At 40.1% G+C, this 24,543-nt stretch overlaps 1 protein-coding gene across 18 annotated transcripts in view; it reads right to left on the minus strand.

Annotated features, from left to right (window-relative positions):
* Window positions 1–24,543, minus strand: part of LRATD2 (LRAT domain containing 2) — a 305,269-nt gene that overhangs the window by 148,365 nt on the left and 132,361 nt on the right. The gene's annotated exons all lie outside the window — the stretch shown is intronic.

Here is a 24,543-nt window from a genome sequence, read left to right on the forward strand (position 1 = left end):
GCAGGAACAAGAGGAAAGGTGGGCACTGGAGGACAGGAACCAAAATGACATAAGTAATCAAAGAAATAAACAAAAGTAATTCAAATCTCTGAAATGGACCCAGCCAGTTAGCTCTCGTAACTGAAATTGCTTTTTAAAAATTAATTTTTAGTACGGAGAAATTCTTGGGTAGAAAAATTTCCACTTTCTGCCAATACGGACCAAGAGAGACTGCATTTACGCAGCTGCCCAGAACAGCTAAAACACCAGACAAAGTATATGAAACAATCATTCTCAAATCACTGGACTTCCGACAAAGAAGGGCAGTGGTCCCTGAGAAACAGCAAAGTATTGCAGAAGGTCTCCAGGCTGTGGCACAGGGACTGGGGACCCAGGCAGAGCCCAATGGACTTCCTGCGTTGAGGAAACAGAGCTGGAAGTTTGCAGAGACCTAGGCAACCAAGAGTTTACATGGCAGGGATCTGGAGATAAGAGATCTGTGCAAAGAGAGAAATTTGGAGATCTAGAGAGGGTGCCATTCATTCAATTATTCAGTTAAGCACTTAATCAGTATATTCATGTGAGTAGGTTCCTCCAGACCAGTGAAAGAACTACCCAAAGAGATTTAAAGGAACATTTGCAAAGCACTAGCTAGAGACAAGAATCAAGAATCACATAATTCGTAGGGCAGCATAAGTGAATTAGCAGAGAGAAAAGTTTTGTCTTAGAACTGCAGAAAAACTAGCCTGAAACTAAATACTTTTCTGGTCCCACCAAACAATGTTGTAAAGGATAAAACTGTTTCCAAGAAACTTAACCACATTCCAAGACAAAGCTCAGCAAAATTTATAGAAATAAACAAACAGCATGCAACAAGTGAAATATAAATTGCCTGGCATCCAGTAAAAAAATTATCAGACATGCAAAGAAGCAGGCAAATACTACACATAATAAGAACGTGAATGAAGAATGACCCAAAATTGGCAGAGATAATAACAATAATAGACAAGTATACTAAAACTGCTATTACACTGGAATAATGCACTAGAAGGTAGAAGAAAGATTAATTCTATTAAGGAAAGACATACAAAATGCCTTCCTGAGGTACAAAAATGACAAAATTGAACTTCAAGCACTAAAAATTACAATGTCAGATGAATACACTAATGGGATTAACAGTGAACTGGACAATGCAGATGAGAAGATTAGTGAAATTTAGACATAGCAAAGAAACTGTACAAAATAAACTGCAGTGGGAAAAAAGACTGAAGAAGAGAACAGGGCATCAGTGAGTTTATGGGACAAATTCAGGGAGCCTCAGATGTGTGAAACTGGTCCTCAGAGGAGGGCATAGAAATATTTGAAGATACAATGGCTATAAATTTTCCAAATCTAAAAAAGGGACTATAAAACCACAGATCCAACAATATGAATGAATGTCAAAGGATACATGAAGAAAATGATATTATGCCACATCATAATAAATTTCTTAAAACAACTGAAAGAAAAATCTTAAAATCAGCCAGAAAAAAAGAGCTCAATTTCACCTTTAGTAAAATAGAGAGGAAATTATAGACAAACTAAGCAGAAAAAAGGAAATAAGAAAGATTAGAATTGGGGGGAGGGAGTCAGTGCAACAGAAAACAGGATAGTAAAGAAAACCAATAAAAACCTCTCTGAGCCTCAGTTTCTTCATGTGTAAAACGGGAATAAAAATAGCACTCTAATAAATCTTACTGATTCTATTTCCTAACACTAAGGATGAGTGGTGGGCATCATTTATCATTACAATTTCATTATTGTTTTTCTAGTGGCAAAGAAAAAAGTGAAATGATACTTGAATCTAATTTCCAGTGCCAAAATTTTTTTAAACCAAAACATTTTTGTTCATTCACATTACCTACTTGATTCCCCTGAGGCATAGGAATTTTCAACTTTTGGCTGGTGCCTTACCATGACCTTAAAATATTTTCACATGCTCATCTTAGCTTCCTGGTTTTCCTTCATCTCCCATTATCTGTCCATCTGTTACAGCTAGATTACCCATTTTACTACTCCTGCTGAGGGGACTGTATTTATTCTTACTGCTGAACTGTGGACATGTCCTTCCTACAAATGGGAATGATGAATCCCTTCACCTTTCTGAACTTATAACCCAGCAAGGTCCCTTTTAAACCCAATATTTTCTGGAAAGCTTTGTGATTCCTCATAACTAGATCTCCTTACAAAACCTAGATCTTCGAAGAATATGCAATCAAGCAGGGAAGAATAACAAATAACCAGGATAAAATGTAGCAATACTATACATATAGCACAGGTATGTACCCAAAGATGTGAAACCATAGAAGGGGAATTAATTTCTCCCAGCTGTCAAGGAAAGGATACGCTAAGTTCACATTTTGTATAGGTGTCAAAAAAATGAGTACAAGTTCAGTCCTAGAGTGGAGAAGTGGCGGCGGAGGGACAGCCCAGGAAACGTGGGGCTACGTGCTGAGAGAACACTGAGCATATGGAGTGGACAGGTGGAGGAGGGGACCCAAATGCTTGTGCTTCCCAAGTCCTCCCTGTCGGCTGGGGCAGGTTGGTTTCCCTGGGACGCAGACTGAATAAGAGATTTGCAGACTGAATAAGAGATTTGCGTGCGGGCGGTTTCTTAGGGAATGCTCCTGGGCTCAGTACCTGTGGAAGAGAGGAAAAGGAAGCAGGACTGGGAAGAGGGAGGAGTCGAATGTGCACGCGGTCCCAGCAGCTGGATTGGACTGCTGCACAGTTAGCTCTGGAGCTAGGAGGACCCCTCATACCGCTATGCCTTTATCCATCACTGGATGTGGGCTGTCCCTGGAAAGAGATGTGACACTGGGCAAGGCAATTTTGTTCAGTCAAGGATAATCATCAGAGAGGGCCGACAGATAAGGATCATCTTCCCGTAACTCCCAACAGCTGAGGAAACAAGTGCCTCCTTCCTGGAGGGGAATCTGTGTGTGTGTGCGGGGGGGGCGGATCTGGGTGGCACATGAGTGTGCCCACCACCTCTGCCGACCTTGACCACCACATTTCAATCATGTTCCTTTCCCTCCTCCAAAAACAATAATGGATTTGAAATATGGCAACACAGATCGCCAAACCTTACAAAACAAAGCTGAGAAATCTGCAGCTTAAGATGGCATGAATTCTAATGTTTCAGGTATTTGACGAAACATGGATCAATAGGACTAAACCTTCAGAAACCAGCTCAGGAAGTAGAATTGTCTTTCTCGAAGCAATTTGGCTAGCAAGATCTTGGTGGTATTTGTACTTTTATGGATTAATTACCTTATTAATATGAAAATTAATTATCTTAATTTAAGTACTTGAAGACATGGTGGAAATTGTGGTGGATATGAATAACACAAAGGTAGTAAAATGAGACAGCTAGAATTTATTCAAAATGCAAGGGGAAATGCTCTGTAGGCAACCGCTGACCCTCAGTGGTGAGTTATTGATTTGCTACCAGCTCAGACTTCCATGGGATTAAGTTAAATCACTGCAATGAACTTGTCCTTCTGCCTGTGTGGTAGGCAAAATTCTAAGATGGTCCCCAGTGATCCACATCTTTGTGTAATTCCCTTCTATTTGAGTGAGGGTGAAACCTGTGACTTCTTCTAAACAACAGAATCTGGCAAAGGTGATGGGAATTCACTGCCAGGGATGTGTTACGCTGTGTGGCAAAGACAAAGGCCTTTGCAGATGTAACTAAGGTTCCTAATCAATTGACTTTAAATTAACCTAAAGGGAGATTGTCAGAAGTGGGCCCTACTTAACCAAGTGAGCCCTTTAATAGAGGGTCTAGAGATCAGTGATGGAAAAGTAAGAGAGATTCTCCTCATGTGTTTGATAAAGCAAGATACCATGAGTTCTACAGCTTTAATACAATGACATGTCATATGTGAACATGTGAGTCTACTATACATCTATGTGTATATATATGTATATATAGGTATAAATTTAGTGTGTTCCAATGTGTGCTCTTCTGCAGCATATTTATTGTTACATGTATATGTATATATTCACATGCACATGACTATACATGTGTATGAGGTCTATGAACAAGCAGGGATAGGTATATGACAGCATATATGAGTATGTATTTTGCTATGTGCAAGTAAATGCATGTTTATACATATATACGTGCTCATTTCCCAGCTATTATACATTTAACTATATAGATTATATAGTGTAGGTGTGCATGTGAGATGTGACCAATCTGCCACTAAGATCTTATGTGCTGCCTCACTTTTGGCCGAGTATCAAGAAAGAGCCACAGATATTCAAGAGACTTTGGTTTCCTTGGCCATCCCGTGGTCCTCCATTTGGTGTTCATGTAAATGAATTGAAATTGAGCATGAGATCAGGGCAGGATGGCTGCTGATTCCATCTCCATTCCCAGCTGGCCACAAATGCAGTCCATTAATTCATCCCTTCCTGCTCCCCAGGCCATGAGTTTGGGGCTCTTTCCATTACCCTTTGTTGTGACTTTACCTTTGTTTCTTGGACCCCAGCCTCGTTCCCTGACAAAGGGTACAGCAAAAACCATTTGGTAATTTCAATCTTTTGGTTTCCTGCTGTAACAGTCAAAGTCCAGAGAAGTTCTCCTCCTTTTCTCCCTGAGAGGTCTTCTTTATTTCCTTCTGATGGACTCTTTTAAGTGACAAATTTCCAGCTGTTATAAGAATTTCTCAGTTAATGTAGTTGGAGGCTCTTGAGGGGCCTTTGAGCTCAGAGACTGTTTTCCTGAGGCACACACATGCCTGTGTTGACAACACTCTTAAAATGCACGGCCACTGGGGACTCCCTAAGGATGTAGGATGGACTAAAACCACAGTTTGCTATTTGAGTCCTTTCTTTTGCTTGCAGGATATGGGCTTAGACTTTCTTACTGAGTCTACTACTCCTACTAGAGAATAGTGAGACAGAGAGTTGAACAATTATCCAGTTTGCCATTTAATTTCCCCCCTTCCTTCCAGACTCCTTCCCTCTTCCTCAGAAAGGGGTAGGATTTGCTACTACCACAGCCATATTAAACAACCCTTAACTAATTTATCAAACATGTCATGCTCTGATGTTTGTCACCTATGAGGGTCGCTAACGAAGCAAGTTTTCAGGGACCATTACAACTACAATTTCTGGTTCTCCACACATTGTTGCCAGAATGATCTTTTAAAATGCAAATCTGATCATGTTGCTCTGTTTAAAATTATCCAGCAGTCTCCCATTGCTCCTAGAATAAAACCCAACAATTTTCAAATGGCATAAAAAGCCCTGAATATTGCCCTCCTCCGTCTTCCCAGCCTCATCTCATGACTCACTCCTTGAGTTTCCCTTCCCCTCACTAAACAATTTGCTAAAGTTCAGACCTCATTTCCAAGGTGACTTCCTTCGGCACCCCCCACCCCAGGTCAGTCTCTGAGTCATAGAGTCCTTCATTGAACCCATCACAGTTTGTAACTGGACAGGTCCTTCATTGGACCGATTACAGCTAGGAATGTATCTATTCCATGATTGTTCACTTAATGTCTGGCTTCTGCTAGACACAGAATAATAATTCTGTAACTTTGGCTCAGCAACATATTCTCAGCATCAAATATTGACAGTTGGTATGTAGTAGTTGCTCAACAAACATCCATTGAGTGAATGAATGAGTATCTGGATTGTGGCTTTACCCCAAGTACAACGAAGCCTGAACTTGGTGGTTCATGCTGCTTGCTCTGCCTCTCTCTGTCCAGTTTCAACACCACAAACCAGAATAACTTCCTTCTAAAGATATGTTTAAGGTTTACAGTGGAGCTCTTTTGCTGGCAAGGGAGGAAAAGGTACTCCAAAGCATTCAACATGCATTTTTGAGAAAGGAAAATATTGTTTAAGAATATTTTGCAAATTTTGGCAATTTTTAATTTAAATATTTACCATGAGTTCAATTATCATGTTTATCATGAATACATAATACAAAGCAGATGGTAGTTAATATTATAATAGAATTCAACAGTGCCATGAGAGCTAAGTAGAAGGAAATTTATCTCCATTGGGGAAATAAGGGAAGGCTCAAGGAAGAGGTTAACATTTGCATTATACCTTGAAGTACAGGTAGGTTGGTAAAGATACTTGCACGCTATTCACCTGGTCAACTCCTGGATAACTAACCACCTTTGCAATTCAGCTTAAGAGTCACTTAGTCCTAGCAGCCTTTTCTAATGCCATTCCCCAGCAAGTTACATACTCCTTGAGGATTATCACATCACTTATTTGTTTACCTTGCTAAACTCCAAGCTCCACAGGGAAAGTAACTAAAGCTACCTTACCCCCTACTATATTTGCACACAAAGAAGCCATCCAATAAATAGCCCATGAATGAGTAGGGGAATAATAGAAAAATGAGGGGTAAAAATGGGAACAGGAATCCAGTCATGAAGATACACCACAGAGACCTAGAAGAAAGGACTGTCTAGTGTGGTCAAGTGTACATGGATATGGGGCTACATAAGAGGTTTGAAAGGCCAGTTGGAGCCAAGTTTTCAAAGGCCTTGAGTCAGTGAAGAGTCTGCACTTCCTATCATCAAGAGGAACTACAGATTTCTTAAGCAGGAAGATAGTGATTAGATTTATACTTCACTTAAAAAATCACTATAGTGGTCCAGGAATGGAAAGATTGAAGCTGCTATAAGCATCTAGTTCACAATTTCTCAACCTTGGCACTACTAACATTTGGATCTGGTAACTCTCTACTGTGAGTGGCTGTTTTGTGTGTGGCAGATGTTCAGTGGCATCCCTACGTGCTAGGTGCCAGTAGCACCTCTCCTACGGTGTGACAACCAAAAATATTTCCAGAAATTGCCAAATAATCCCTGGGGGACAAAATCATCCCAGGTTATTTTGAGAACCATGGATCCAAGAAATAGGCAGTATAGTCAAAGATGGTAGTCATTAGAATGAGAAAATAGGTCAGATACGAAGGACACTGAAGGAAAGTAACTTATCAAAGGGGATAAGCATTTGTCATTTTGCAACACAATGGGTATACTGCCTGTGGAATCAGGGCTCCTCCAAAGACAGATTCTCCTTTCTCCCAGACATTGTATGTATAACCAGTTCTAGATATTTCCATCTAGTTTGTTAGGTATAGTGGTCAAGAGACCATCATTCTTCTGTGACAGCAGAACTCTGATTCCCTTTTAGGGATCAGTCCATGGATTTTGACTGAGCTCCTACCCCTGACTCCTAGGATGGAACAGCTAACATGGAGCTCTGAGTCAAGCAGACAGACACTGGGTGTCATCAAGACGTCTCAAGGAGGAGGAAGGAGTCCTCTGAGGATCCAATGAAGAAGAGAAGCCGCAAGCAGAATGGAGAGAAGCAGGGCTCCGATGAGGTTTCTGGAATCTGCTCTGGAATCCTACCAGGCCTGAAGCCAGACCATCCTTGGACTCTTCAATTTAGTGAGTCAATTCATATTTTTGCTTAAAGCCAGTTTGGTTTGGGTTATCAGAAGAATCGAGGGTGGGTCGTATTGTTCAAGAAGGATTGCAGTCATCTAAAAATACCCAAGATGTCTGACTCCTCAACTTTGTCACTTTAACTAGCTCTGTAGTTTCAGATGAATTGCATAATTAGTCTGAGCTCCAGATTCCTCTCATCTAAAGTGGGAATAATAGCACTTCTCTTGCTGTGTGGTTGTGAAGATTAAACTGAAATTTTCTTACAGCACTTAAAAGAGTGCCCTTGAACATAGTAGACACTCAATTGGTGAGAACTATTGCTATTAAGATTTCTATGTATTCATATCAATTTTCATATGGCTGAGGTGTCAAAAATATGTAAAAGTAATTAAAACACCCAGTATTATCAGTCACATGCTGGACATTGTTATTGCCTTAGATGTATTCTCTCAGCTATTTCTAAAAATAACTCTATAAAATAGTACTGCTATTTTCCACATTTTATGGGAAAGAAAAGCAGAGAGATATACCACATAGCTTGCCCAGAAAAGTATTAAAGATTTACATAGTCCTGGCTTAAATACTACAAGTTTCCTTTTTGGGAACAAATATCAGCATGGCTATTACCATCTGCCAGGCATTTGCAATAACAAATGTTTGCAAAAATTATCTCATTTAATAAAGATTAAACAATCCCACTTCACAAACAAGAAAACTGAGTCTCAGAGAGATCTTGTGCATTATGTGGGTATGTTTAGAACCCTGTCCTATCTTCCTCAAAGCGTGTGTGAATTTTTTCCCTCCTAGAAATGAAGGCTTAATTAAGGGTTTTGATGAATTGAGATCATATGTACTCAGAAAAAGTGGCCTCATTTGCAGATCCACAAACCCAAACCCACTAAAGAAGGAATCTAATTAATTTCCATTTCTTTGTACTGTAATTTACTGGTCTCTCAGCATCTTCTCCCCTTTGCTTGGCCAGACACTGACATCTAATGAGACACCCCAAGTTATGTCCAGAAATCCTCCCTCTTGGAGGTACTCATCCAGCATCTCCATGAGTCTACTCCTCTTTGCAAATACAAACTACCCTTGTCTAGTTTGAATTGGAAAAGGTTCCTTTATTTCAGATTAGACAACTCTCACTGCATTAAAAGAGAAATTTCAGCAATATGTTCAACTAGGGTAATCAGCCCAAGTCTATCACTTTGAATTAGTGGCACAGATAGTTTCCATGACTTAATTAATTCTCTTATTATCAGCATTCATGCTCTTCAACGGAATATCATTTGCATATTCCTGTAGAGGATCATTATTTAAGTTTAAAGGCACTTAAAATCAAGTCACACTGGTTATATGTACTCAAATCAATGCAGGCTATTCAAACAAAAGCAATGAATAGATATAAAGAGTGGATGATAGATGCAACATTTTCAAGCCTGCCCCGTTCATGCTCAACATTCCAATAATGCTCACTGAGCACCTACTATGTGCAAGATTTTAAACAATGCATTTCACTCTTAACTCAAAACATAGGAAACCATGTGTTTAAAATAATGCCATCCTGTAGAGTTACTGATCTGCATTGTACGTATTTCCTGGTCATAGTCAATTCCACACAGAAATATCTGGATGCTAACTGAAGAATTTAGTTACTCATATCCAAGGGGTATACCTGTTTCCTAGTAGCTGGGTAATTGATTTATAGCTGGCATCCTATAGATTTAGCCCAAAGCTATTTTGACAAATACAACATGAAGTGTAGTGTTTTTTAACACTGCTAAAAAAAAGATCTTTGCAGTTATGCTTGACAATATGCAGGTATAGTCACCAAAACAACCAACATATCATTGCTCTTTGGTCACAGAGATGCTAATGAACCTGCTGATTACTACAATAGTATAAAAGAGGATGTCAAGATATTGTCGTAATATTGTCTGTGACACTTCACTTCTGGCAGATTTTCTGAGGTATTTACCTGCCTATGTACAAAACAGCTGTGGAAAGGTGACAGTTTCCCAGGAAGAAGGGGCAACCCAGGATAGACTTAGATTTTGGACAAGAGTAAATTTTAAAACATTTTGAAATCATTTGCATAAAAATAAAATGTTAGAGCTTTTATTGTGTTAGCCTAGTGTCTAAAAACAAGAATGCAAATTTTAAACCTGTTAAGTGTGAAGTGATGTCAGTTTGGGTTTTTGCATCTAATAGATGTTTGTTAATTTCATCTGCTCCTTAGCCTCTCCAGTTCCTTGGAGTGCAAGGCATCTTCCCCATGCATTTCACTAGGAAAGAAAGAAGGGGGAAGTGGAGGGAGGAGGGGGAGAGGGAGGGAATAATGAGAACAGGCACACTCCCCTTACACCCAAAAGCCTCTCTGCTGGGCAGTGCCATTCCCGTCTGTCAAACAGCTTCCCATGTAAAAACCATCAGGAAAGGGAAGAAGGTGGCAAAGCAAGTTGTTGACAATAGGTAGCAAAGTTCACCTCTGGCTTCAGTAGGAAGAGAAATGGAAAACGGACGCTTAGGGCTATTGGTAATTTCAAGTGTGCGGCTTTGCCCAGATGATACAGAATACCTTGTTTACTCTGTTGGAGCCCATCCTGGGTCCAAAATCTGCAATGACTCCCTAGTGCTTCTCAAATTTCAAAGTGATTTGTGGCATCTGGGAACCTTATTACAATGCAGATTCTGTGTCCCTGGGTCTGAATTCTGCATTTCTTGCCTGAATTCTGCTGCCTGGTCCATGGTCCATGCCTCCAGGCTAAACATGCCCAGGTGCAAAGAGCACTTTAACTCTTTCCTTCCTTTCTTGGTTGGTCCTCTCTTTCTTTTGCCTAAATATTTAGTGAGGTCTACTAAATGTCTGTGCTGAGGGTGGGGATTCAGAGATGCATGGAGTTCTTGCCCTCTTGACTTTTGCAAGCTGGGGGTAGGAGCATTTGGAGAGAGTAAGGATGCAACCCCTTCAGTCAATGCAATCTGGAGACACTCCTAGAGAGAGGCACGAACTGCTCTGGAAGGACAGAGAGCTGGCTTTTAAATGAGGATTTTTCAAGGCCAAGAAGAGAATGAATATTCTCCAGACAGAAAAAGGGAGTGAATATTCACCAGAAAAAAAAAAATCACAAGCAGCAGCATGGCGAGTCAGGAAGAAATGGCACAGTACGTGGGGGCGAGGGAAAGCCACGAGGTGCTGTTACAGGCAGAGTGTCGAGCGTGGAAGCTGAAGTCTTGCGCTGTTGAGATTCTCTGGCATCATCTCAAGAGCTCCAGGCCGGGACATCCTTTATCATCCCTTCCCTTAACAAATACCCATTTGGAATTCTGGAAAACCCCATCTAGTCTCCTAAAGCTTACACCGAAGCCCTGAGCTGACAGAACGTTGAGGTCACGTGCCCGGTCCTTGGTTATGGCCTAACCCGTAACTCGCATACCACATTTTCAGTAACAGCAATTTCCATTTCCAATCTTTGTGTTTCTCCAGAAGCAGATTCTGCAGCAAGCGACCTGGTACAAGTAGTTTATGTGAGATGCAAAGACTAGTAGGGGAGTAGAAAAGTGGGAGAAGGAGAAGGAAGTGAGGACAATCGACACAGGGTGCATTAACAAACCATCTCTGCTGGGGGCAACAGGAGCTTCATCCCCAGAGAAACCCTGGGAGCCAATGTGAAATATATGTCTCTGAGTCACAACACTAGAGGGCAGGGGCTGGGGTGTTCAGATACTCACTCCCCCCAGTCATTGATGAAGGGTGGCACAAGGGTTACTTCCCTGGTTCTTCTGGTCTGCATGCATGGCAAGTCTCCCACAGCAAAACAAAGCCCTCAGGCAAAGAAATGCAAGCCCTACCTAGCAGCTGGGTGGGTCTGTGATGGGCTGGTGCAGTTGGGGGCCTATCGGAGTGCTGTAACCATCTGCCACATGCCTGCAGAACCCAGGGCCAAGCCTCCTTTCTCTTTGCCTGCTCCCAGCATCACCTCCAGCCCAATCTTCCAGCATCTGGATTTTGTTGATTCAGTCTCCTGTTTTTCAGTTCTCCACCTGCTACCCAGTACAGTGCACACTGAAGTGCTCATGACATATTCATTCAATTCTATCTGATGACTCAAATCCAATGGGCCACCTGGTGAAGTCATTTTAACATGATCCTGAAATGAAACTGAGATGAGTTTACATCAGGCACATATTTTATCTCTGGATCAACATTTATATTACATCCTAGCTCTCTGGTGACTGATGAAACTTGTAAAAGCAAATTATTTTCTTGTCTTTAAGCCTATATGTTCTGATTCAATACTAACATTATGTCACACTGAGGGGGTTATATTACACTGCTTCTTCTCTGTCCCAATTGTGCACAGTCCTGCAAATACTAGGGAGGTTTCACTACAATTCCTAAGCCTGAACTCTACTTCCCCTGTGGTTTTCTTTTACATGTTCTTTTTGTAACTTATTAATGGCATCAGATGTAGGAGCCTGTGCTGTCGGCTGCAGTTTTTGCTTCTAAGCCATTCACCCATCTCTGCTAAAAGGGAGAACTAACCCCTCCATTCTCAGACCATCTGCCTAGGTGGGATAGTGCCGCCTGTGACTCTACCACAACCTGTGGCTCAGGCCTGGCCAATCAGAGCATTATATTCCCTTTGGCCACTGTAATTGGTTCTGTGTGGGCATGTGACCCATTTAGAGCCAATGAAATACAATATGATGTCTGCTGGATCTTTTTAGAACACCTTCTCTTTTTCTGGACCTGAACCTGAGAGGATCTTGTTGGCCTTGAACTGCTGTCAGTCATCCGATTGTCAAACCTGAGCCTAGGACAAAGATAATGAGGAGGAGCACAGAACTGAGAGAGACAGGTGGAGGCTAATTCTAGATGACCAGTCCAGCCAAGTTTGAAGCCAGAGGTCTTTCTGGCCTTAACAGTCACGTAAGATAACAAATCTCTTTTGGTTTATGGAAACTTGGTTGGATTTTCTGTCATTTGCAACCAAAGATCTCTAATGATAGAGAACCTGAGAAACCTAGCTTCCAATCCCAGTTCTGCCTCTTCCTAGCTCTGTTTTTTAAGTTCACTTTCCACCTCTTTCAAAGGGAGATAAAATATCCCCCTGGCAAGGATATTGTGGAGATGAGATGACATGATGTGTGCAAGTCTCTCTGCACAGTATCTGCTGCAAATGTAGGAATCTACAAACCTAACTCCTTCCTTCCCACTGACCTCTCTGCACTTCCCATGGTCCTTTCTTGAGCACACATCAGCCCAGTAAAGGTGAGTTTTTGCACATGGCTGTGTTCCCATAATCGATAAAATCAGGGGAAACCCTGATATTCCAGTGCCCCATGACCAACACCAGATTCCATGCTGGGGATAGGTGGGGGGTCCCAGCTGACCCCACACTACAAATGGAGAACACTTGGGGCATTTTTGTAACTTGAAACAAAATTTCTGAGACCTCTGGACCTCAGTTTTCTTCTTTCTCAAATGAAAGGAATAGTAGAGAGATGGTATCTAAGCTCTTTCAACTCTAAAATACTCTACGTCTCATTTCCTACAAGTACCCTCCTCCAATTCAGTAAAGTCTAAAATCCCTACAACTTCTCAGAGTAGGGCCTAGCCTGGATGAGGAATATGGGTGCGTAGGAGAGAACCTATAAGGAGGCACAGCGTCTCAGATGCTGGCCCTGCACGAGTACAACCCTAAGAGTAACTACCTCCTTAAATTTTGCACCAAGCTTGACCAACTTAAATCAGCCCTACTATATTCTGTTTTCATCAGTCTTTGCCTAGGATGTATGGACACTAAATTCTGTGTTCACCACAGCTTGTTCTAAGTAGATAATGCTTCTAAATAACCTGGAATTTTGAATAGGTTCAAGAAACATGACCCTTCCTGGACCCAACTGAAGATATTTCCTGACCTATGAATTTATGGGACTCATTTTAATCAACCATGGACTGGTATATGAATCATACTGCTCTATTCAGAGTTCAAGCATTCAGTTTTGAATTAGCATAAGCACCATGAGCCTCCTTCCACCCCCACCCTGACTTTTCTAGCACTTCACAAGCACCACCATCCCCACAAGCCTTCCTAGAACAATGTGCTTCGCATTGGACTGCATTTGTCAGCCCTTATTTGGCAACTATATTGACTGAGCTTCTTAAAACAAAACTCCCAACAAAAACATCTCTGGTTTTGTTTTATTCCTTGACAACATACATATCATACAACCTCGGGAAAAAGCACTTGATTTTATTTCATTCATAGCGAGGTGTGCATGATTAAGCAGAGGTGAGCAGGGATGGAATACTCAAACACCGAGAAAAATGTAGAAGTAATAAACAACAGGAAGTAGAGGCAGGAAGTAGGTAGAAAAGGACCCTCTTGAGACTCCATTGTTGATGTACATATTCACATGCAAATGAATATGTAAATGTATTTCTAGCATTTACAGGTGATGTCTTACTTAATGCTCACAACAAATGAGAAGGTATTGTTATTCCCATTGTGTAGATAAATAAACTAAGACTGAGCACAAGTCAGTGAGTTTCTCAAGCTCACAGGATTCCGCTGTGGTTGAGGGATCTTTGTTGAAATGAGGTCTCTCTGACTTTAAAGACAGCTAACCCCCTTCACAATTCTGCAAAAAGTTAATGTGATTTTGATTGACTATTTGACCTTTATGTTCCCAAAAGTTTTAGTGTTTCTGTCCATCAGCTAAATTGTAAGGGGGAGTAGTTTTAACTCTCTGGTCACCAAAAGAGCTAGTTTTGATAGCTTGCTCCAGTGGGTGGAGTAACAAAAGAGTTCTTTTTGGAGGACTAGGGATTCTGGTCTCATGCTTACTTCTCCAGCAAAGTTTCACTGCTGTGTCTGTGGCCATTTTTGCAGCATAGCTCTCATCATTCGTGTCCACAGCTGTGCTTATGATATCCAAGGGCACATGAAGGCTTCCCCCCAACCCACATACCTTCTAACATGTTGGTAACAAATACCTGCTGATAGCCCTGGATTTTGATGGCTCTAGAAGAGAACACTTTCCACAGTTATTTTCCCTTAGGGTTTAAAAAATAGTTTTATGAGTGGACTCTAGTACAATTTGCCTGGTTTTGTTACTAATCTGGAACTCCAAACTTGCCCTGTTTCTTTAGAAATGAAAATGGCCATCTCGAGGAATCGCTCCAGTGGGGCTGCACCTGCTATTTTGTGGTTCTCTGAGAAGGCATTTGTTTGTGAGAAACACAATTAATGTCATTCCGTTTCTTCCAAATACCCAGCGGTGGTTGAAGAACCATCAGAGGAGAAAGTGAACAGCTCTTGAAAGGGGTAATTGTAGGAAACATTTAGAGCAAGTGACTGGACCGCTTCAGATTGGCTCTTTCAGATGGACAGAGGGATGACTGCCGGCATCTGCCAAGGGCCGACATCAGTGCTGCCTGACTTTAGTAAGAGGCATGTAGGCAGAGTAATGCCAATTATCTCACGGGACCATTCTGGGGTGAATTGTGCTTCATGCTTGAACATACAGGCTTATCCTCATTTCAGACTCTGTATTTGGTGCAGATATTCCCATGCAAATGAGCCCCTGATATGTAATGTAATAAACAATACCTTCACAATGTATGTGATCAGTTAGGTATTGTCAGTAGTCTTTTATAGCTTGAAAAATCTCAACAGTCATTTCTGTTTACACCTTTAAGGCTATTTATTGTACCGATTAAATATATTTCATTTGTTTACTTCACTACCACCCATCAGCTCCTCCCCGGACTATGAGCCCCTTGAACACTCCACCACATATTCAACTTAGTGAGCTCCTGTAAAGCTCTGGGTCCCTAGAACCTGACACATAACTGATCTCAGTAAATGCTTGTAGGATGCACTGATTTTCCCAAATGATCTCCACCTATCTTTATGCATTAATACTAGTAATTTCCTAACAATTTCTCTCACAAAAACAGGGCAATCTAGTCAACCAACAAATTTATATATATATAATATGTATGTATATATATTATACACACACACACACACACACACACAATATCAGGATGGCCATCTCATAAACTGGGAATAGGAAAAGTCAGTCATTTAGACTTTGGCATTCTCACTATTTTTTACCTAAGTTGTTTGATTGATTGTTTCTGTATCTCCTTTATCTCTCAATTTGTCACACTTGTGAGCTGTCTATCCATTGGCATATAGCTTTCCCTTTCTGCTGTAAGTTTTCTTGTGGTTTATATTTGTCTCTGGGGATCCTTCCTGCTCTGACATTTTACCACGTGGAAAGAGACCCACAACAGCCAAGGGAAAGGTAAAGACAGGAGGTAAAGTACCAATTAAAACTTAACACACAGACTGGCACGGATCCCTGTGAACTAACTTCACAATGGTGTGTGAGTCTCCCTAGAAAACAGAGAATTCAGGGTTGGGGGTGGGATCGCTCTAAGTAGGAAAGACTGAAGTGGAGAAGTGACCTAATTATAGAGGTTGTTTCTGAGAAGGCTACTTCCAGGGATGAAACAAACTCATGCATAATTCATTAGGCAAACAAATTCATACATAATGATGCATATTGATCACTGCCAGGGTTTCTCATCTCTCTAACAAGAGCTGGCCTTGATAAAGTTCTTAACTGCCAACCTCCCCCAGCTCCTGCCTTGGTTCCTGTCCATATGCTAAGCCTGGTTGTGCAGGCTTCCAATTGATTATGAGAGCCAGCCAACAACCTTCCAATAAAGTCCTGTATGCTTAAGTCAGTCAGACTCTTGCAACCTCTGAGAAAACTAAGAGATAAGAGATGTTAAAAAGAACTTGGCAGCTATCAGTTGTAGGCAGCACTGTTGCGCTTCAAGCAAAACTACAGGGCTTCAGAGTCCATGCTTTTAACTTGCTTTTTTTGCAACAAGTAATATAGACACTTCTGGAGAGTTTCTGCAAAAATCAAGTAAGGCTGAACATACGCATACTTACAACCCAGAAATTGCACTCCTAGGTGTAACAGATTGCAAAAATCAATGCAATACTTTGCACATCTTTCCATCAAGAGGTGGAGTTTATTTTCTCACTCTGTGATTCTAGGCTGGTCTTGTGATTTGTTTTGACCAAGTAAGTAAGTTAGAAGTGATGCTGTACCAGTTCTGAGCCTGGGCCCCAAGGCACCTTACAATTTCTGTTCTTACTGCTCTTGTTGCATAAGCTTGAGCTAGACTGCTGGAGGATGAGAGAGACAGACCACGCAGAGCAGAGATGAACCATCCTAGCTTAGCCCTTTGAGATCAACTAGCCCCCAGATGCCTGCAAGTTGGTCCTAGATGCATGAAAAGCCCAGCTTATCAGCAGAACCTGGATCAACCCCAAGTCCCAATGCACAGAACTGTGAGCCAAATAAATGGCTGTTGTGTTGTCACTAATTTTTAAAGGGATTTCATGCAGCCAAGCCAATTCATTAACTATCTTAGATATATATATATACATGCATATGCGTGTGTTTATACATACATATATGTGCACATTACACACACAGTTGGTGTATATATATGTGTGTGTATATATATATATATACACACACACACCCTTTTATATATATATGTAAATAAGGAAATAGGTATAAGAACATTCATAGCAACATTGTTTATAATAACCAGAAGTCTAAAACTATTTAAATAGCTAGGCTTATTTAACAAGCCAGTTTGCTCCTCCTGAGGGAGGGAACATGACTAATGTGAATGGATCTCACAAGCGATGGAAGTGGAAAAAACCCAAGATGCTGAAGAACACATGCAATTTGATATTATTTATATTAAGTGGGAAAACATGCAAATTATGTACTGATTGGGGACTCATCCTTATATGTGATAAAATAAAAAACTGTGTGGGAATAACAATCCCTCTATTAGAATAGGCTAAGTCAGGAACAGGTTCACTCCTCACCCATGGTACAGTCCAGTGAGGCTGGTGGTGAAAAATTGCTCGGCACAGTCATTCAAAGACCCAGCAATGCTCCTTGTAGTTTCCCCTCCTTGAGAACTTCAGAAGCTCCTCTATGCAGCCAGCTAAGGGGAAAGCTTGAAGAATTCCTCAAGAGATTTTTATGGGCTAGATCTGGAAATGCCATACGTCATTTCATTCGCATTCTGTTGGCCAGGATTCTGTCATGTGTTCTGAGCTAGTGCAAGGAAAGTAGGCAAACACACTGTAGCTATAGGTCAAAGTAGAAAAAAATAGCAGCTCTTAAGAGTAGATGTCATAAGATGGCAGAGTGAGAGGTGAGACAGAAATCTCCTCCTAAAACCACATATAATATGAACATATAATTAATACAACTCATCATGAAAGAGCAACAGGCAAGAAGGCTGCACCAGACCACATACACCTGGAGAAAAGAGCAGACCTCATGGAACAGGGTAACGTACCAAAGGCTTGATCTGGTGGGACTCAAGCCCTTCCCCCACTGCAGCTCACTGGCAGGAGGAAGAGAAACAGAGCAGGGAGGGAGTGGAGGCCTGGGACTGCTGAACACCGAGCTCTGGAGATCTGCTCTGGGAATATGAACCTACATAGCATGGTGCTCTGGTGATTAGTGGGGTTGGAAAGCTAAGACAGGTGGAATACCTGGAGAGACTGAGAATCCAGCTACTTGTGGAAAACAGGAATTCATATCCAGCTGATCTGGGCTGGCAGACTGAGAGACTTCCTAAAAACGAGAGGGCTGCTAAAGGGGCAAGGACTGCACAGAGCTTACTGCTCAGGAGAAAGGATAGGTAGACAAAATTGTCCAGGTGCACTCCACCCAGCAGGTTGGGAATTTAAATGATCTTCAGGTGCTACATCCCCCTGGCTGGTTACACAGCTCCAAGGCCCCCCAGCATGATACACAGCCTGCTGCGCCTTCCTGCCGGCTAGCTTGCACATGGCTCACAAACCAGCAGCTCCTGTGCTGGCATCAGACCAGCCAGAGGGAACCCCCTCCTATGGCAGCTACAAACACAAAGCACAGAGGCTTACACCTGTATGTTTGGACCACTGGTTCTGGCAGAGGAGACAGGCATAGTGGCTGGGAAGCAGGAAAACACTCTTTCCTCCACTCAGGCACCAGCACCACTCCCCTGTGATCCCCAACATCACTCCAGGAGCTAAGCAGCTCCAGAGAATAGAGCTTCTAGGCACTAGAGGGCACCACATACAAATATGAAATGTCAAAGGAACCTAGTTCAAAGCAAAACCTCAACACCAGAAAAGGATCGAGTGAGATGGAATTAATAAATCTTCCAAAAAGGGATTTAAAAATAAAAATCATAAACATGCTCCTGGAGGTGCAGAAAAATATTCAAAAACTCAGGAACAAATTTAGAACGGAGATCCAATCATTGAGGAATGAAATAGAGGGTATTAAAAGCAGATTAGATATGGTGGAGGAAATGATAAATGAAATAGAAATTAGGGAAGAGGAATACAAAGAAGCTGAGGCACAGAGAGAAAAAAAGGATCTCTAGGAATGAAAGAATATTGAGAGAAACGTGTGACTAATCCAAACGGAACAATATTCATATTATAGGGGTATCAGAAGAAGAAGAGAGAGAGAGAGAGAGAGAGAGAAAGGGATAGAAAGTGTCTTTGAGGAAGTAATTGCTGCAAACTTCCCCAATCTGCAGAAGGAGATAGTCTCTCAGGCCATGGAGGTGCACAGATCTTCCAACACAAGGGACCCAAGTAAGACAACACCAAGACATATAATAATTAAAATGTCAAAGAACAAGGATAAGGACAGAGTACTAAAAGCAGCCAGAGAGAGAAATAAGATCACATACAAAGGAAAACCCATCAGACTATCAGCAGAAAACTTACAGGCCAGAAGGGAGTGGCATGATATATTTAATGCAATGAAACAGAGGGCCTCAAACCAAAAATACTTTATCCAGCAAGATTATCATTTAAATTTGAAGGAGGGATTAAACAATTTCCAGATAAGCAAAAGCTGAGAGAATTTACCTCCCACAAACCATCTCTACAGTGTATTTTGGAGGGACTGCTATAGATGGAAGTGTTTCTAAGGTTAAATAGCTGTCACCAGAGGTTATAAAAAGGGATAGATAAAGAGTACAGAATGTGATACCTAATACATAAAGAAAGGAGGAGGAAGAAAAGGAGGTAGAAATAAAAAAAAAGGAACCTTTAGATTGTGTTTGTAATAGCATACTAAGTGATTTAAGTTAGACTCTTAGATAGTAAGGAAGTTAACTTTGAACCTTTGGTAACTATGAATCGAAAGTCTGCAATGGTAATAAGTACATACGTATCAATAATCATCCTAAATGTAAATGGTCTGAATGCACCAATCAAAAGACATAGAGTCACTGAATGGATAAAAAAACAAGATCCACCTATATGCTGTCTATAAGAGACTCACTTCAAACCCAAATACATAAACACACTAAAAGTGAAGGGATGGAAAATGATATTTCATGCAACTAATAGGGAGAAAAAAACAGGTGTTGCAGTACTTGTATGAGACAAAATAGACTTTAAATAAAGAAAGTAACAAGAGACAAAGAAGGACATTACATAATGATAAAGGGGTCAATCCAACAAGAGGATATAACCATTATAAATATCTATGCACCCAACACAGAAGCACCATCATATGTGAAACAAATACTAACAGAATTAAAAGGGGAAATAAAATGTAATGCATTCATTCTAGGAGACTTCAACACTCCACTCACTCCAAAGGACAGATCAACCAGACAGAGAATAAGTAAAGACACAGAGGCATTGAACAACACATTAGAACAGATGGCCCTAACAGACATCTACAGAACTCTCCATGCAAAAGCAGCAGGATACACATTCTTCTCAAGTGCACATGGAACATTTTCAAGAATAGATCATATTCTAGGTCACAAAAAGAGCCTCAGTAAATTCAATAAGATTGAAATTGTAGCAACCAGCTTCTCAGACCACAAAGGTATGAAACTAGAAATAAATTATAAAAAGAAAATGAAAAAGCCCACAAACACATGGAGGCTTAACAACATGCTCCTAAATAACCAATGGATCAATGACCAAATAAAAACAGAGATCAAGCAATATATGGAGACAAATGACAATAATAATTCAACACTGCAAAAAATCTGTGGGACACAGTGAAGGCTGTGCTAAGAGGGAAGTGTATTGCAATAGAGGCCTACCTCAGGAAAGAAGAACAATCCCAAATGAACAATCTAAACTCACAATTAAAGAAATTAGAAAAGGAAGAACAAATGAGGCCCAAAGTCAGTAGAAGGAGGGACATAATAAAGATTAGAGCAGAAATAAATAAAATCAAGAAGAATAAAACACTAGAAAGAATCAATGAGAGCAGGAGTGGGTTCTTTGAGAAAATAAGCAAAATAGATAAACCCCTAGCCAGACTTATCAAGAGAAAAAGAGAGTCTATACACATAAACATAATCTGAAATGAGAAAGGAAAAATCACTATGGACACCACAGAAATATAAAGAATTAGTAGAGAATACTATGAAAAATTATATGCTAACAAACTGGATAACCTGGAAAAATGGATAACTTTCTAGAACAATACAACCTTTCAAGGATGACCCAGAAAGAAACAGAAAATCTGAACACACCAATTACCAGCAACAAAATTGAATTGGTAATCAAAAAACTACCTAAGAACAAAACTCCTGGATCAGATGGCTTCAACACTGAATTTTACCAAACATTTAGGGAAGACTTAATACCAATCTCCTTAAAATTTTTCAAAAAGTAGAAGAGGAGGGAATACTCCCAAACTCATTCTACAAGGCCAGCATCACTCTAATACCAAAACCAGGCAAAGATCCCACAAAAAAAGAAAATTACAGACCAATAGCCCTGAAGAACATAGATGCAAAAATAGTCAACAAAATAGTAGCAAACTGAATTAAAAAATATTTATCAAAAAATTAATACACCATGAACAAGTAGAATTTATTCCAGGGATGCAAGGATGGTAGAATATTAGAAAATCCATCAACATCATCCACTACATCGACAAAAAGAAGGACAAAAACCACATGATCATCTCCATAGATGCCGAAAAAGCATGACAAGATTCAACATCCATTCATGATAAAAACTATCAACAGAATGAGTATAGAGGGAAAGTACCTTAATATAATAAAGGCCATATATGATAAACCCACAGCTAACATCATACTGAACAGCAAGAGGCTGAAAGCCTTTTCTTTAAGACTGGGAACAAGACAAAGATGCCCACTCTCTCCAATTTTATTCAACATAGTTCCAGAGGTCCTCACCACAGCAATCAGACAACACAAATAAATAAAAGGCATCCAGACTGGTAAGGAAGAAGTTAAACTGTCTGTTTGCAGATGACATGATACTGTACATGAAAAACCCCAAAGCATCCGCTCCAAAACTTCTAGATCTAATATCTGAATTCAGCAAAGTTGCAGGATACAAAATTAATACACAGAAATCTGTGGCATTCCTATACACTAATGATGAACTAGCAGAAAGAGAAATCAGGGAAACAATTCTATTCACGATTGCATCAAAAAGAATAAAATACTTAGGAATAAACCTAATGAAAGAAGTGGAGGACCTATACACTGAAAACTACAAGACACTCAAGAGAGAAATTAAAGAAGATACCAATAAATGGAAACACATCTTAAGCTCATGGATAGGAAGAATTAATATTGTCAAAATGGCCATCCTGCCTAAAGCAACCTACAGATTCAATGCCATCTCTATCAAAGTATCAACAGCATTCTTCAATGAACAAGAGAAAATAATTCTAAAATTCATATGGAACCACAAAAGATCCCAAATAGCCAAAGCAATCCTGAGAAGGAAGAAAAAAACTGGGGGCATTACACTTCCTGACTTCAAGCTCTACTACAAAGCCACAGTAATCAAGACAATTTGGTACTGGCACAAGAACAAACCCATAGACCAATGGAACAGACTAGAGAGCCCTGATATAAACCCAACCATATATGATCAATTAATATTTGATAAAGGAGTCATGGACATACAATGGAGAAATGACAGCCTCTTCAACAACAGATGTTGGCAAAACTGGACAGCTACATGCAAGAGAATGAAACTGGATTATTGTGTATCCCCATAAACAAAAGTAAACTTGAAATGGATCAAAGATCTGAATGTAAGTCATGAAACCATAAAACACTTAGAAGACAACATAGGCAAAAATCTCCTGAATATAAACATGAGCAAATTCTTTCTGAATGCATCTCCTCAAGCAAGGAAAACAACAGCAAAAATGAATTCATGGAGAAAATATTTGAAAATCATATGTCTGATAAGTACATTACCCAGAATATATAAGCAAATCTTACAACTCAATAAAAATACAACCCAATTAAAAATAGGTAAATAATGAATAGATATTTCCCAAAGAATATATACAAATGGCCAAAAAGTGCAAAAAGATGCTCAGCATATTTTTTAATACATATAGTTGTTGAGTCACTATGTTGAATGCCCAAAACCAATATTGTATATCAACTATACATCAATAAAAAAGTTGCTCAACATTAAAAAAAAGAATCGAGGAACAGAATTTTTGGTTTTATGGAATTCTTGGTTTAGTGAAGAAACTGACAAAGCAATCATGCAATGTAATAGGTGTTTTAATCAATATAGATGGTTAGACTCTAGAAAGCGTGGACTTTTTCTTATATGACCACTGTATATGCACAGTTCTACAACAAACATTATTTATAATATTTGTAATATATGCATTATAATAAATCCTTTTGAATAAAAAAATGAATTTATGGGACTACATCAAACTAAAAAGCTTCTGTTCAGGAAAGGACACCATCAATGGAACAAAAAGGCATCCTACAGTATGGGAGAATATATTTGTAAATGACATATCTGACAAGGGGTTAACATCCAATATACATAAAGAACTTAAATGCCTCAATACCTAAAAGGCAAATAACCCTATTAAAAAATGGGCAGAGGACATGAACAGATACTTCTCCAAACAAGAAATTCAAATGGCCAACAGGCATGTGGAAAGATGCTCCACATCACTAATTATCAGGAAATGCAAATAAAAACCACAATGAGATATCACCTCATACCACTTAGGATAGCCAGTATCGAAAAGACTAAGAACAACAGATGCTGGTGAGGATGTGGAGAAAGGGGAACCCTCCTACATTGCTGGTGGGAATGTAAGCTAGTTCAACCATTGTGGAAAGCAATATGGAGGTTCCTCAAAAAACTCAAAATAGAAGTACCATTTGACCCAGGAATCCCACTTCTAGGAATTTACCCAAAGAATAAAATTTCTCAGATTCAAAAAGACATATGAACCCCTATGTTTATCACAGCACTATTTACAACAGCCAAGAAACGGAAGCAACCTAAGTGTCCATCAGTAGATGAATGAATAAAGAAGATGTGGTACATATACACAATGGAATACTATTCAGCCATAAGAAAGAAACAAATCTTATAATTTGCAACAACATGGATGGAGTTGGAGGATATTATGCTCAGTGAAATAAGCCAGGTGGAGAAGGACAATTACCAATGATTTCACTCATTTGTGGAGGATAACAGTGAAGCAAAACTGAAGGAACTGAACAGCAACAGATTCACAGATTCCAAGAAGGGACTATGGGTTACCAAAGGGGAGGGGTGGGAGAGGGTGGGTAGGGAGGGAGGGAGAAGGGGATTCAGGGGTAATATGCTTAGCACACATGATGTGGGGGGATCATAGGGAAGACAGTGTAGCCCAGAGAAGGTAAATAGTGACTCTGTGGCATCTTACTACACTGATGGGCAGTGACTGTAATGGGGTATGGGGGGGACACAATAACACAGGTAATGTAGTAACCACATTGTTTTTTCATGTGAAACCTTCGTAAGACTGTATATCAATACTACCTTAATAATAATTTTAAAAAGTAGATGTCATTGTGATTATTCCAGAGGCAGGTCCGGGAGTGAAACATTTTGGGGAGAAGAAATGGAAAGTTCATCTGCCCTGTTGTTTTATTTCTTAAAGTCTGTGGAATGCATGCAAGTTTTTATTATCT

This window comes from Manis javanica, chromosome 2, assembly GCF_040802235.1.
Source record: "Manis javanica isolate MJ-LG chromosome 2, MJ_LKY, whole genome shotgun sequence".
NCBI lineage: Eukaryota > Metazoa > Chordata > Mammalia > Pholidota > Manidae > Manis > Manis javanica.